Source organism: Hylobates moloch, unplaced genomic scaffold (genome assembly GCF_009828535.3).
Source record: "Hylobates moloch isolate HMO894 unplaced genomic scaffold, HMol_V3 SCAFFOLD_14, whole genome shotgun sequence".
Lineage (NCBI taxonomy): Eukaryota > Metazoa > Chordata > Mammalia > Primates > Hylobatidae > Hylobates > Hylobates moloch.
This window is the reverse complement of record NW_026652289.1, coordinates 47,444,878-47,461,562: the sequence shown is the minus strand read 5'-3', so window position 1 is coordinate 47,461,562 and position 16,685 is coordinate 47,444,878.

Here is a 16,685-nt window from a genome sequence, read left to right as displayed (position 1 = left end):
AAATGGTAAAGTGTGGATTGTGATTAAATCATTGATGACCTACTGCAGGTTGATAGTTTGTTCTGTCTGAATTGCATCTTAGAGAAGCTCATTGAAATGTCTTATATAATGACATACTTCCTTTTCTCCAGTGTTATTTAGTGTTCTCTTATTTTTATAGCCCTTGACCTTAGCCTTTTATTTAAAGCTACTGAGGGGCTTAGATTACTGTTGCCATATTTCTTGGGATTATGCTAATCCAGGTTTTCATTTTACCATGTCAATCTCCACTTACATTTTTTTAAACTCTGCTGGTTTCCTTTATAAAGTCACTATCTCTTCTTATTCTTTTAATTTGCATCCCTTATTTCAGAGACAATGATTTCATTTTATTTCACTGAGTGAGAGAAGCAAACGTCTAAAATTTACATTTTGCTTTCTGTAGAAAGTTCCTTTCTAAAATCTGCGTTTTCCTTTACCTCTGGCATCCTGCATTCATTTCCTTTTTTATGCTGCAGAATTTCTGTGTTTGCACCCCCATCCTGTGGGTGAGTGTTCTCCGGCTTCCTTCGCTGTTCCCAGGAATGCTATGGGACTTCACCTTTCATATGCTTACTGGTGGAGGCTGCTGTGTGATGACTTTGTAGGCTGAGGGAGTGGAGAAAAAGGTGAGGCTGGGAGCACTCCAAAAAGAAGAATGTGGTGTTTCTTTTGTTTACTCCTTCCTTCTTATACAGGAGGGCAGTTCTCTTCTTGTATTCCTTTGTTTTTGGTGTGTTGTTTGTGTGTTTGTTTTTTGTTTATTTTGACACAAAGTCTTGCTCTGTCGCCCAGGCTGGAGTGCAGTGGTGCGATCTTGGCTCACTGCAAACACCTCCTCCCGGGTTCAAGCAATTCTCCCACCTCAGCCTCCAGAGTAGCTGGGATTACAGGTGTGCACCATAACACCTGGCTAATTTTGTATTTTTAGTAGAGCCGGATTTTCACCATGTCGGCCAGACTGGTCTCAAACTCCTGGCCTTAAGTGATGTGCCCATCTCGGCCTCCCAAAGTGCTGGGATTACAGGCATGAGTGACTGTGCCCGGCCACTTCTTGTATTCCTTTGTTCAGCATGGCCTCTTCCTCAGGTCTTCGATGTGGCTTAGTGTCCCTCTCAAGAACTTTTCCACAACAGGGACAGGATCTCACCACAGCAGAGAGAATCAGAATCAGTGAAAAACACCCAAGCCTGGAGACTTCTTGTTTAGAATGGCCACTCTTGTTTTGATCCTTCACATCTCCTCTAATTTAATTCTGATTTTTTTCTTTATTGTGGCAAAATATGCATAACATAAACTTACATGTTACCGTTTTTAAGTGTCCGGTTCAGTGGCATTAAGAACATGCACATTGTTTGGCAATCATCACCAGTATTCGTATTCAGGACTTTATTCAATCTTCCTAAACGGAAGCCCGGCATACCCACTAAACAACAAGCCTTCATTTTCCCCTGCCCCACCAGCCCCTGACAGCTGCCATTCTTCTTTCTGTCTCTAGGAAGCTGATTACTCTAGGTACCTATGAGGGTGGAGTCATACAGTATTTGTTTTTGTGACTGGCTGATTTCACTCAGCATAATGTCTTCGAGGTCCATGCATGTTATGGCATGTGTCAGAAATTCCTTCTTTTTTAAGGCTGAATAATATCTCACTATAGGCATATTCCACATTTTGTTTATCATTTAAATGTTTTTAAGCTATAGCAAGAAAAGGCGTGGAACAAGAAACAGTCCCTATCTCTCCCACAACCCATCTTCATGTCTAGCCCATGCACCTCTGAAATAGTAGTGTTGGTAGGGCTCTAGATACTTCCTATTAAATGGGCTACAAATTCCCTGTAGATGAGGGTTCTGACTTAGGGAACTTTCTTTAATCTCCTTACATTTTATCAAGTCTCCTGGAAACTTCTTGAAGCATGATATGGTTTGGCTGTGTCCCCATCCAAATCTCATCTTGAATTGTAGCTCCCATAATTCCCACATGTTGTAGGAGGGAGCTTTTGGGAGATAATGGAATCCTGGGGGCAGTTTTCCCCATACTGTTCTTGTAGTAGTGAATAAGTCTCATGAGATCTGATGGTTTTATAAGGGGAAACTCATTTCACTTGGCTCTCATTCTCTCGTCTGCCGCCAAGTAAAATGTGCCTTTTGCCTTCCACCATGATTGTGAGGCCTACCCAGTCACGTGGAACTGTCAGTCCATTAAACCTCTTTTTTTTTCTTTTCTTTTTCTCTTTCTTTTCTTTTTCTCTTTTTTTTTTTTGATGGAGTTTGGCTTTTGTCGCCCAGGCTGGAGTGCAGTGGTGCGATCTTGGCTCACTGCAACCTCCGCCTCCCAGGTTCAAGCTATTCTTCTGCTTCAGCCTCTCAAGTAGCTGGGATTACAGGTACCTGCCACCACACCCAGATAATTTTTTGTATTTTTAGTACGGGCAGGGTTTGGCCATGTTGGGCAGGCTGGTCTCAAACTCCGATCTCAGGTGATCTGCCTGCCTCGGCCTCCCAAAGTGCTATGATTTCAGGGGTGAGCCACTGCGCCCTGCCCTTTTTCTTTATAAATTACCCAGTCTTGGGTATGTCTTTATCAGCAGCATGAGAACAGACTAATACAAAGCATTTAGTAAGTTCAGGCTTTATTTTTTTTTTTCTAGTTTCTAGAATTGGTGCAGATTTGCCCCTAATCATTTAAAAATAATAAATATAATATTCTCCATTTCTGGTGGGTGGAATTCCCATATCCACACCACTTTCTTTCCCCTTCCGCTCTCTGCTTGTGAGGGCCTCTGAGTTTATTCTTTCACTCATTCATTACATAAATGCTTACTAAGTACCTGTGCTGTGCTGTGTTACAGCATTAAATCACATGCTACAACATTTTCACCAGACAAGGTCTATGGGTTTTGGAAAAACTCTAGGCAGTTTCCCTGAATCCCAAGCAGGCTTGTTCAGGCTTACTATTTAGAGAAAATGGGTCTGACCTGGAGAGTCAGTATTTATGGTGTGATGCACTTGAGTAGATCTTATTAGCATTTACTAATGAGAGTTGAACATTAGCATGCTAATGTTTAAATTCAGAGAATATTATGTGTCATTAAGATAGGCAGAAAAATGACCCCCCAAAATCTATCCACATCTTAACCCCTGAAACCTGTGCACATTTCCTGATATAGCAAAAAGGGAGGGAGGTCTTTGCAGATGTGATTAAGTATTCTGAGATAGGGAGATTATCCTAGATTATCTGGGTAGGTACTACAGGTAATCACATGTACCTTATAAGAGGGATGAAGGAGGAGATTTTACTGCATACAGAGGAGAAAGTGATGTGAAGATGGAGCAGAGAGAGACCTGAAGATGCTGGCGTTGAAGACTGCAGGGATGCAGCCACAAGCCAAGGAGTGCCTGCTCTCACCAGAAGCTGAAAGAGGCAAGGAATGTCTTTTTCTATAGAACCTACAGAGGGAGTACCCCGCCAACACCTTTATTTGGGCCTACTGATACTATCAGACTTCAGACTTCTGGCCTTCGAAACTTCCAGAAAATAAATTTCTGTCATTTTAAACTACTACATTTATAGTGATTTGTTACAGCAGCCACAGGAAATTAATCCAGCCACTTTACGTCCAAAATGAGGTTAATAATAGGTAACCTGTAAGTGCATGCCTTGTTCTGAGCTTACCAGAGATGTTGCATCCTTCCTGATGTCTCTGTGGGTTTGCTTCCTAAGATTCCAATCAACCCTTGCACCTAGTGATCAACTTTCCAACTGTCTTTCAGAAAATGATTAACTTCTGTTTTTTAACTAAGTCGTCTCCAGCAAACCATATTCTTTTTTTTTTTTTGAGACGGAGTCTCGCTCTGTCACCCAGGCTGGAGTGCAGTGGCGCAATCTCGGCTCACTGCAAGCTCCACCTCCCGGGTTCATGCCATTCTGCCTCAGCCTCTCCGAGTAGCTGGGACTACAGGCACCCGCCACCACGCCTGGCTAATTTTTTTGTATTTTTAGTAGAGACGGCATTTCACCGTGGTCTCGATCTCCTGACCTCGTGATCCGCCCGCCTCGGACTCCCAAAGTGCTGGGATTACAAGCGTGAGCCACCGCGCCTGGCCGCAAACCGTATTCTTGTGAAAGCTTATACTGTTCATTTCTGCAGGCCTGAAGGGAGGTGGGGCTAGTAAGTCTCAGCCCCTTCTCTGCAAGCCTGTTCTAAACAGCAGTGACAGACAAGGCATGGTCCACCTTCTAGTCCTTAGATATAATGCCAAGATAAACAAGTTTGATTGATACCCTGGGGTCAAATTCCTTTTTATGCTCCAGGTACTGAGGAGAAGGCATTGTATATGGGACACTGGAAGAGGTGTGGGACTGTGTGAAGCCAGCTGTTGGGCATGGTCCACCTTCTAGTCCTTAGATATAATGCCAAGATAAACAAGTTTGATTGATACCCTGGGGTTAAATTCCTTTTTGTGCTCCAGGTACTGAGGAGAAGGCATTGTATATGGGACACCGGCAGAAGTGTGGGACTGTATGAACCCGGCTGTTGGGGGCCTGTGAGAGAAGGGGGATAAGAATGTGATTGGTTTTGAAATGATCTAAAATAGAAACTCCACAGATGGCCTCCGAGAAAATGAGACTCCATTCTGTAAAAAGGCACAGAGTCATAGAATTGTAGCACTAGAAAGGCTCTGGTCACCTGGCTCAATCCCCTATTCTACAAAAGACGGGTCAGAGGCCTCAAGAGATACGACTCTCCAAGGCTGTCCAACCCATAGGTAGAAAAACTGGGACTTTTTGAAATGTTTCTGTGAGAACGAAAATAAATACCTGTAAAAGGCTCAGAATAGTGTTTGATGTAATAAGTGTTCAAAATGTTAGATTGTGATAGGTTTATTTCAAACATTGGGCCACCTAAATTTCCAACATCAAAGTGAAGTAACAAGAATGCTAATGAAATACAACCTTTTATCTAAAATAATGCAATCATCAGAGCCTTTGTGTTCCATCTGCCTCTGTGACTACTGCCCAGTCCAAGCCACCATTGCCTGGATTGTCGTAGCGGCCTCCTCATCATTGTCCTGTTTCTTTTGATGACTTCCAAAGACTATTTCCCTCCCAGCTACATCCCATTCTCCTCACAGCAGCCAGAGAATTTTTTCTGTAAAAAATGTAAGTCAAATCAGGTGCCTTCTCTTCTAGAAACCTCCAGTGGCTCCTTTTCTCAGTCAGAGTAAAATCCACATCCTTACCCAGAGCTACATCGCCCAACAAGAGGGACCCTGTGCTGCACCCTGGAGCTCTCCTCCTGTAATTTGACTGTCTTGCCTACCCTGCTCTGGCCACACTGGACTCCCTGCCGTGCCCAAATACTCCAGGCCTGTGGCCTTGGGGTCTTTACATGCTTCTTTTGCCCTGGTTGGAATGCTTTTTCCCTGCATGCTCAGTTACCTGCTCCCTTTCCTCCTTCAAGTCTCTTCTCAAATGTTGCCCTATCAGAGGGTATTTTTGGCCACCCTACATACCAGAGCAAACCACCAGCCCTCACTGGCTGCCTATCACGCTTTATTCTTCTTTATAGCATTTATCCCCACCGGGTATTAAATACATACATATTTACACCTTGCTAGTCTATCTGTTCAGTACTGTACTTTTACATGAAAGTAAAAAACAAACAAACAAAAGACAGTTTACATATTATTTCTTTAAAAAAAACATAACTTACTCTATTTGGGTGAATAAATGAAAATTGAGCCTATCATTTGTTCTGTGTCTCCTAAGAATCTAATTTATCAACCAAAAGAATCTTCCTGGAGAGATGCAGTGAACACTATGCTGCACACATAAACACATTGCATCACCCCATGTAGATTATTTTGGTTGATAAATTAGATTCTTAAGAGGCTTGAGGGTCAAATACTCCAGGCATTAAATGTCAGTTCTACTGCTTGCTAGCTAGAGTACTTTCACGGTGAAAGCTAGGGAGCTTTTACTGACTGTCCCTGAGTCATTATTTCCTTATTTGTAAAACAGAAATAACTTTGCAACGTTGTCATAAAGATTAGCAAAATTGTATAGGAAAGGCCTAGCACAGTGCATAGGGCGTAGTAGGAACCTAAAAACTGAGAGGGATGTTTATTCTTGTGTCTATAATAGTAGCGTCATTTAAACCCCACCATGAAACCATGGCCAGATGGTTTAAGTAATTTCTTATGAAATATGTGATACCCATTATTATCATCATTCTTGACATTATTTTAAAATCAGCATTAAAGTTTGGTGAGAATTCTTTGAGATGAATTATTTTTTGCAAACTGACCTGATTCATGTAGAGAACTGCAAACAAAATATTTTGCCAATATACTGATTAACGACATAACATACACACTATGTGTGCTCTTTAATCCAGCTCCAAATGCAAATAAAACTTTAAAAATGCCCTCTCCTGTCTAAGAAACAAGCCCAAACAGTAGCCAAGTACATATATAGAATTTAACTCGGGGTGTCTGAATTTACTGTAGTTGCCCATGGATGGGAGAAGCAGCCTGCCAAGGCCCAGAGATGCAGGGTTTAATTCCCAGAGCTCATGGGAAGCTGGCTGATTGGTGAATGCACCCTCACTGTGTAATTGAACATGTGCTCCCAGCCCAACTGCAGGAAGGATGAAATTTGTTAAGTGGTATCTTTCATGAGATTAAAAAAGGAAGACAAACTGTCACTGGTTATGATAGGGTCTTATTAAATTTCTGCCCTACTAATTTGGAAGCTGTGATAATCCAGACTTGGCATATATGATACAGAACAAAAAAGTGCAATTAAATGCTGACACTTGGAAATTTTACATTATGGTGCACCCCTAGATGCTAGGGCCGGTTGTTGACTTAAGTTTATTTTGTTTCAATTCTGTGTATCTATTTTTAACCCTTAGGTGCCATCTGCTTGAGCGTTGTCCTGGTTCACTTCCAGTGTAAAGCTCAGAGTGCAGGAATAATATCCAAGTGCCAGCAAAACCACTTGGGTGGTCGCAAAATGGTGTGAGGAGGATCATGAGGGCTGTGTTTCTGAAGAACCCACAGGGGCAGGCAGCAGGGATGAACTGCAAAAAAGTGGCAGTCTATGCTGCACACATCAGCCCCACAAAAGAATAACAAAATCCAGGAGCAGAGAGCTGAGCTGCCGTAACTGAGAATGGCTCCGCAGTGGGGATGGTTTGAGAACCGTGACCTGGGTCTAGATGGCCCCTCTTGGAGCTCACTGGGACCCTGCATACATTCCCTGCCTATTGACCTCACACAGCAGTGGCTTAGCTCAGCTGAGAAAGAGGACTGTCTGTTCCTCTTTGTTGGTTTAACCATATGATATGCAATCCTGTAAACAAATTAATTTCCTCCGGGACTTTTGAAAGCATGCTAACTGCATTATCATTTTGTTCTGCATAAAGGAAGCTTAGCAAGAAAACAATTATGGGATAGACTTCAAATGATCTCCAAATGGCCATAAAATAGAGATGCAGGCAGCAGAGATGCAGGAGAAAAAAAAATTAACAAGGTTTTGTTTGCTAAAATCTAGGATTCATTTGATTTTCAAGCTGTGTGACCCACTTCCGTTCTTTCTCCCTTCCCTCAGCTTTCTGCACAAATCTTTTGTCATCCTCATTTTTAACATTTGTATTCCTCCTCTACTGCCCAGAGCCTTTCTACTCTGTGTTCTCCAATTCATCCTAAAATCAAGACCAAGTTAGAATTCTCGAACTTGGCCTATTCTGAGAAAAACTGACATGGCTGGAACAGGGAGCTTGTGTGAATATTCCCAATTGGTAAGGAATGAGTTCGCACACTCTTTCATTTATTCGGCCATCAAGCATTTACTGGCTGTCTGGTTTGTGCCTGACCCTATGCACTTCCTTAGGGAATGGAATTAAAAAAAATACATGATCTTCTCCTTAAAGCAATTTGATGCTTGGTAGAATGACAGACAGAGCAAGAATTGAAACAGAGTGAGGTGACTGCTGTGATGGGTGAATGCTTAGAGCTAGGGAGGGGTAGAAGAGGAGAGAGAAGGAGTATTGCTTAGTTTGGGTCTTGAAAGATAAGTTACTGTTCTGAAACTACAGTAGTATGCTGTTGAGGGGCACAGGTAGACCATTCAAGACAGAAAGCTGCAATGGCCTGTGGGGACAGGCGGGAACTTCCACCCTCCTCCAGTCACTCAGGCCCTAAACCGCAGCTGTGACAGTCTATCAACTTACCTTCCAACCTCACCTGCAGGACACAAGGGAGAGAGTTGCCACAGAGGTGGCTGTAGGTAATGGGGTATATACATTTGGATTGGACACAGAGAAGACACAGATCCAAAGTCTCATTGGGATGAGGAAGTTAGAAGAGCTTGAGTTTCCTTGATCTTATTAAAATATATGAACACCCCTTCATTGATTATCAATACCATCCTGTCTGAATGCAGACATCTGGAAGTGGTCTCATGTCTTCAGCAGGAACTCCCTTCTTTTCTACCCTAGCTTCCTGTCCACATCCCAATAGGCTTAGAGAGTCTTTTGGGTAGAAAAAAATCTTAGAGGCTTTTATTCCAAATCTCCACTCATAAGTGAAAGAAGCCAGTCTTAAACAGCTACATACTGGGCCAGGCGTGGTGGCTCATGCCTGTAATCGCAGCACTTTGGGAGGCTGAGGCGGGTGGGTCACTTGAGGTCAGGAGTTCGAGACCAGCCTGGCCAACATGGCGAAACCCCATCTCTACCAAAAATACAAAAATTAGCTGGGTGTGGTGGTGGGTGCCTGTAATCCCAGCTACTTGGGAGGCTGAGGCAGAGAGAATCGCTTAAACCCAGGAGGCGGAGGTTGCAGTGAGCCGAGATGGCGCCACTGCACTCCAGCCTGGGGGACAGAGTGAGACTTCGTCTCAAAAAAAAAAAAAAAAAAAAAAGCTACATACTGTATGATTCCATATGACATTATAAAAAAGACAAAAACAAAGAGTTGGCAAATAGATCAATGGTTACCAGGGAGGGTTGAATAGATAGAGAATAGGTTTTTTGTTTTTTGGGGTTTCTTGGGGGCAGTGAAACTATTCTGTATAATACTATAACAGTGGATATATAAGAATATGCATTTGTCAAAAACTCTAGAACTTTTCAGCACGAGTAGTAAGCCTTAATATGTGCAAAATTTTCTAAAAAAGCATTTGCATGTATGCTTTTCAATGTTTACAAATGTATGGAAAAAAACCTCAGCGAAGAAACTAGAAAGGTGCTGCCATAAGTAACTTTGGAATTGGGTAGATTTTATAAGACCAAAGGCAAAAAACCCCAAACCCTTTAATTGATAAAGTTGTTTCCCATGGGGGTATGGGTTAACAATTCTGAAATCGCTGTATGTGTATATTGGAACTGAACAATTAAGTAAATGGATGATAGATAGTGGGAAACAGGTTTCTCACTGTTGGAGTGGGAGGTTACAGACAAGCAAGGCGAGGTGGCTGGAATAATCTGTGGGTAATGGATTAGAGTTGGGGACATCAGTATGAACTCCTGTTTAGCTTAAAGTCGATATACATACACAGAGGCACGTATATAATATAATGCATATCTATATATCATATTTAAAGATATTATATATGTGTGTGGGTCTATATTAGTATACACACATATATTTGCTCTGTCATCTGGAAGGCCTAGATGCAATACCACCTTAGTAGCAGTGAGCACACCTAATACCCTGATCTGATTTTCTTTCTTTTCTTTTTTCTTTTCTTTCTCTTTCCTTTCTCTTCCTTCCTTCCTTCCTTTTTTTTTTTGAGATAGGGTCTTGCATTGTCACCCAAGCTCAAATACAGTGGTGTAATCATAGCTCACTGCTGCCTCAAATTCCTTGGGCTCAAGAGATCCTCCCACCTCAGCCTCTTGAGTAGCTTGAACTACAGGTGTATGCCACCACACCTGGCTAATTTTTAAATTTTGTGGAGATGGGGTCTTGCTGTGTTGCCCAGGTTGGTCTTGAACTCCTGGGCTCATGTGATCCACCCACCTCAGCCTCCCAAAATGCTGGGATTTCAAGTGTGAGCCACTGCACCAAGCAGATCTTGTTTTCTAATACCATTCTCCAATAGAAGAACCAGGGCTCTTTGAAGAGGCAATGATTTTAGGACTGGGGCAGGAAATATACAAGATAATCCTGACACATTCTGTAGTGCTAGAAAGTCAAAAAGTGCTCAAAAAAATCCACGACAATGATGTAAGTCAAAGGAATACATGAAAAAACTTCCAATGGCCAAAGCTGGAACAATTCAAACAGCAAAACAAAGTAGTATCAGAATAAACCTCAAAGTATAGTATAAAATAAATATCTATGCATCTATATTGATATAGAGTCATGTGCCACATAATATGTTTTGGTCAACAGTGGACCACATATACAACAGTGGTCCCATAAGATTTAGTATTATATTTGTACTACAATTTTTCTATGTATAGATATGCAAATATTTACTATTGCATTACAGTTGCCTATAGTATTCAGTACAATAATATGTGGTACAGGTTTTTAGTCTAGGAGCAATAGGCTATACCATATATGTGTGCAGTAGGCTGTACCATCTAGATTTGCATACTAAGATTGTCCCCTTTGGAACCCTGTGGTGTTCACACAATGGTGAAATCACCTAATGACATGTTTCTCAGAATATACCCCAGTTGTTTAGCAACACATGACTGTAAATGGTTGAATAGATCAATAAATGGAGAAGAACAGACAAATCTCCAGTGCAAAATTCTAAATAAATTATGTAGTTACTTTGCCCTCAGAGAGATGAAGCCCTTTCTTAAATGCAAGCTGTAAGTTACTTCCTTCCAAAGAGTACAGTACAAAATATGGGGGAGAGAAGGGTAACTTTACAGTAGAGAGATCTGATAAGCACTTCAGCCAGGTGATTGAGGTCAACGTCAACAGTCATAAATCATGTTGGCGGTATGCATCCTTGATATGATGAAAATGACACTTTATTTCTGTAGTCTTCCTCCCCAAAACTCATAACCTATGTCCAATTATAAGAAAAACACTAGACGAATACCCATGGAGGGGCATTCTGCAGTATACCTGACCAGGATTCCTCAAAACTGTCAAGGCCATCAAAAACAGTAAAAGTCTGAGAAACAAAGCCAACAGGAGTCTAAAAAGAAATGATGACTAAATACAACATGGGATCCCAGGGAGGATCCTCAGACAGAAGAAGGGCATTAGGCAAAAACTCAAGAAATTTGAATAAAGCATGGACTTTAATAATGTATCAATATTGATTCATTACTTGTGACAAATATACCATATTAATGTAAGATATTAATAATAGGGGAAAGTGGGTGTGGGGTCCTATGGGAACTTCCAGTATTATCTTCACAATTTTTATATAAATCTAAAACTATTCTAAATAAAAGACTATTTCAAAAATATAATATCAAGCATATAAAAAAATGAACAAAAAACTTTGAGCTGTCTTTCCAAATGTCATCTCCCCTTTTGGGGTTTATGATATTTCTTTTGTACAAAGTACATGTTTACTTTAATGACTTGGAATATAATAAATAATAACAGCAAAAGTTAGCATTTACTGAGTACCTGCTGTGTGCTATTTATATCTGTTAACTCTACTAGCACAGCTCTAATGATGATAACAACAGTTGAGGCAACAAGGAAGGGACAACAAGGGTTCACCCATATATGGTTTTCCTCTCCTTCCTGGACACATGGGCCATGACTAGTTCTAATGACATGTTAGGCAAAATGAAATGTGTCATGTACAGGGCAAGACAATAAGAGCTGATATAACCCATCCACATGTTTTGTCTTCTTTGGAAGTGAACATGGAAGCTATGAATTGAGATGGCAGAACCACAAGATGGAAGTACGTTGGATTTCTGAGTCGCCACCTGGAGGAGAGCTTCCCTGCAGCATCGCTGCAATCTGATGTGAACTAGATATTAATCTTGATCATGTCGACTTGAACCTAATTCAGGCCTAAGACATAATATATACTGCATAATATATGCTGTATAATGATAATATATTTATGCAGTCTTTATTGATACGAGTAATGGTTTATCTCAGTTTTATAATAAAAATCTCTCAAAGAACATTGACTCCAAGGAATAACAATCACAAAAGGATTACAGCTTTGTTTAATACTTTTTGCAAATCCTTGAAGCTGATCTTTCTCGTTGTTTCTAATCCCAATAGCCAGCCTAAACCTTTTGGTGTAATCTCGTGTATTCTGACCTCTGTTATTTCCAGCTGCTTAATGATCTTCATATAAATTGTACGGGAAATGAAGCAAATGTAATTACAATGTCTGACAGCCCTGATGCAGATAAATAGGTGGGAGTCTGGCCAAGTGTCTCCCCAAGCTAGCCTTTGGTGTCTTTCACTCACAGCAGAAAGAAATAGGTCATAAATTACAGCACTGATTTGTTCCAATGATATCATTAGCTCCTGGAAAACAAGGATCATGAAAAACCCATTTCAAATGAACATATGAGTCAATACCAACCAAGCATCTTTTGGAACAGAGCCCTTATAAATTCACACTAGAATTCTGACTCCTAAGTGAATATCTGTGGATCTTCAGAACATAGAAGACTTAGCTCTAGCCCATGCATCAGTCCCTTCAGACCATAGAGTCATAACCAGGCCTTCTGAAAGAGCTGGTTACATGGGACAGTCAGAGATTTACCTAGGTGAGAAAATAAAGATTAGATGGTTTGAAGCAGAGTTCTAGCCCTTCCAAATCAGACCTCCAACCCCTTTCTTAATTCTATAGTTTGTAGTTTTCAAAGGAGAAGTTGTAATAAAGAGTAAGTAAACTAACTTCTTTTTTTCTTATGGTTTTTGTTTGATAATATGAGGATAAAAGCAATACCCTTCTTTGACCTATCCCAGGATAAAATGCAGGTGGAGAAAAGGTTTTCCGTATTGTCTTTAGCCTTGACACAACAAAATAGGAAAAGGAATTTTCCGATCTGGGTTGAGTAGATGCAAAGAAGTGTTTTAAGGTACATTTGTAGAGCACACTCAGCACTTGGGGACTGAGATGCCTCAAGAGAAGCTAGAGACCTAATGTAGGGATATAGAGGCCAGGAGGACACACTGGAAGACAGAAGATGACAGCTTTTGAAACAGCTCAAGATTCTAATTTCTTGAACCAGAAGACAGATTCTCCTCCATGTCCGTTCACACTTTCAGACTTTACTCTGCATTAGCCCTGTGTTCCCCACACCTGCTTCTAGACCCCTGGGTGGTTACATACTCTGACTTCATCAACCCTGATCCTTATTATAGTGATATGAAATTTAAAATTGGCATCTTCCACAGCCAATTCTGGTCACTATTCTTGTTACTTTAACTGATATGCAATAAAGAATATGCCTGACTTTGTCCCTGGTTCCTGGGAAGTAGCATCAAAACCTTTAGAATTTCTTAAGTGGTAGGAGTGTCTATTATTCATGGTGAACTCCTGGGATCAAACTTGATAGTCTGTGCTAAAGAGATGACTCAGGACAGGAGCTGGCTGCTCCTGCCAGAAAGACCAACCATGTGATTAGAGGGTGGGCCTTTGAGCCGAGTGATATCAGCTCAGTCTCCAGGGAGCCAAGGGGAGCTAGAGATTAAATTCTACTGCAAGGAAGGCCAATGATTCCATCAATCATGATTGTGTAATGATACCTCAATAAAAACTCTGGGCACCAAAGCTCAATTGAGCTTCACACGTTGTTAATATTCTGATAATGTCACACATTGATATTCCAGGAAGGTAATGCATCCTTATTCTTTGGGGATAGAACAACAGAAGCTTTGTGTTGAACTCCCCTAGACCTCATTATATGTATATCTCTTTCCCTTTGGCTGGTTCTGACGTGTATCCTTTTGCTGTAATAAGACTACAACTGTAATTTATAGTATGTTCTTGAGTTCCAACAGTCATTTTAGTGAATTATTAATCCTGAGGGGGTTATGGGAACCATCAAATTTGTAACAAGCTGGTCAAGAGTAAGAGTGGCCTGTGAGCCTTTGAACTTGTGTCTGATGTCTTTAGTTTGTGTAGTCTTGTGGAAAACTGTGTCCCTGACCTGTAAAGTAACTGGTGTCAAAAGTCAGTGAAACTAGGTATAATTAGAACTCATGGACATCACACCCATTCCACTTCAGTCACATGCTTCCAAGGCCTCACTGAGTTCCTTTTACATATCTGTCTTCTCTACTTTGGTTCTTATTCCCTATGATGGCAAAAAGAAATACAACTGGACTCTAAGATGATGGTGACTCATGATGCCTGCTCCCTTCATTGCTGCAGATCTTTGGTTCTTATTATCTCCTTTTACACATCTGTCTTCTCTACTTATGAATAATATTCCACTCTCTGATCATACAATGACCTATCCCAGTTATCAAACCATTCCTCTCTTTACATGTATCCTTTAACCACAATGAGACATTTGAACTGTTAACTTTTTCAAATATCAGCTTTTGTCTTTCTCATTATCTTTCCTGTTCAAACTGAACTCCATAAGTGATCTCTTAAATTAACCTTATACAAGTATTCTTGGTCTTCTGTCACTCTTGCCTTTCTGGACACTTGTCACACAAAACCATAATTAAGAATTAATCCTAACATATTCCTGAACCCTTCTCACACCTGATTTGCTGGACATCTGTTTAAAATCATTTAAGTATGCTAATATTAATTGATAGTCTTTATTTCAAGTGATAGAAAATCTACCCCATTATCTTAGGCTAAAAACTGTAAAACACTGATGAAAGAAATGTCTCAAATATAAATGGAGAAATATACTATGCTTATGGATTTAAGACTCAATGTTGCGAAAGTGGCAATTCTTGTTCAAATTCAGGTATTCAACCCAATGTCAATCAGAAGTCTATATTTCTTTTGTATAACTTGACAAGCTAATTTTGAAATTTGCATGGAAAGGCAAAGCAAAAAATAGCCAAAATCACTTTGAAAATGAAAAACAAAACCAGAGGACTCATCCTATCTGATTTCAAGATTTACTATAAAGTTTATCTAACCAAGACAATGTGGTATTAGACAAATGATAGACACATGATAGACTCTGTTCAATGGAACCGAACAGAGAGTCTAGAAATAGTATATAGTCAATTGATTTTCAACAAAGGTGCAAAGACAATTCAATAAGGAAAGAGTTTTTTTTTCCAGCACATTGTGCTAGGAAAATTGGACACTCATATGCAAAAGATAAACCTTGAACTATACCTTACACTATAAAAAACTATTCAAAATAGATCATAGGCGTAACATAAAGCCTAAAAATTTAATATTGCTAGAAGAAAACAGAAAATCCTTGTGATGTGGGGTTAGGCAAAGATTTCTTAAATACGAACCCAAAAGCATGATCCATAAAATTAAAAATTTGATAAATTAGACTTCATTTAAATTGATAATGTCTGTTCATCAAAAGACATCGTTAAGAAAATAAAAAGACAAGGCAGAGTCTAGGAGAAATATTTGCGAAACACACACCTAAGAAAGAACTTGTATCCAGAATACACAGAAAACTCTTAAGACTCAATGATAAGAAAACAATCCACCCAATTAAACATGGGCCAAAACTGTGAATAGTTACTTCACCAAAGAAGGTCTATGAATAGCAAATAAGTACATGAAAAGAAGTTCAATATTATTAGTCACTAAAATCAAACTAAAACAACAACGAGATGACACTATACATTTATTAGAACAAAGGAAAAAAAACAATTGCAAATGCTGGAGAAGATGCTGAACCACCGGAACTTTCATACAATACTGGTAGGAATGCAAATAGTATAGCCATGGTAGCATTTGAATAAGACAAAGAGACAGAGATAAAGAAAAATACAGACAGAATGTGTTGAAGATGGAAAGGAAAGAAAAAAGGCAGAACAGATAGACTATTATTATTCTTCCTTTCTATACCTTCCTGTCTGCACCAATTCCTAGATCTCACAGAAAGATATAACCTGGAGAAAATGAACAGGCATATGATACATCCAGACAATCATATACAGCACATGTGAACTTCAGAACAACTTTATATAGTTGGGCAGGATAGTTCTTGTCCTGTTACAGATGTGAAATTCACCGATATATGCAACATATTTAGTAGACATCTACAGGGTTCTCCATGCGCCCCATAAATTCTACCTGTTCCCTAATTATTCCCCTGGAGGAAAGTCTTTCCTTCAAAGACTCACAATTCTGTAGGAGTTCAGGGACCATCCTGTGTTTCTGGCAGAGCTGAAATGTATCCTGGACCACAGAATGGAGGATGTCTGCATGGTCTGAGTTGGATGGAGGCTTGAGTGAATTCTCACAGCACAGACAAATGTTATTTTCTCTGGACAATTTAAAAACAGTGGTGACCACTTTCTACTTTTGGTTTCCCCATGATGGCAAAAAGAATTACAACTGGACTCTAAGATGATGGTGACTCATGATGCCTGCTCCCTTCATTGCTGCAGATCTTTAGTTCTTATTCTCTATTATCTACCTTGTCCCTTCCTTCTATAATCTCCCCAGCTCCTGATATCTAAAGGCAGGACATCTCAACTCTCCATCTTAAACTTAAACCAGCTGCACATCTTCATGCCATTCAGCTTTTC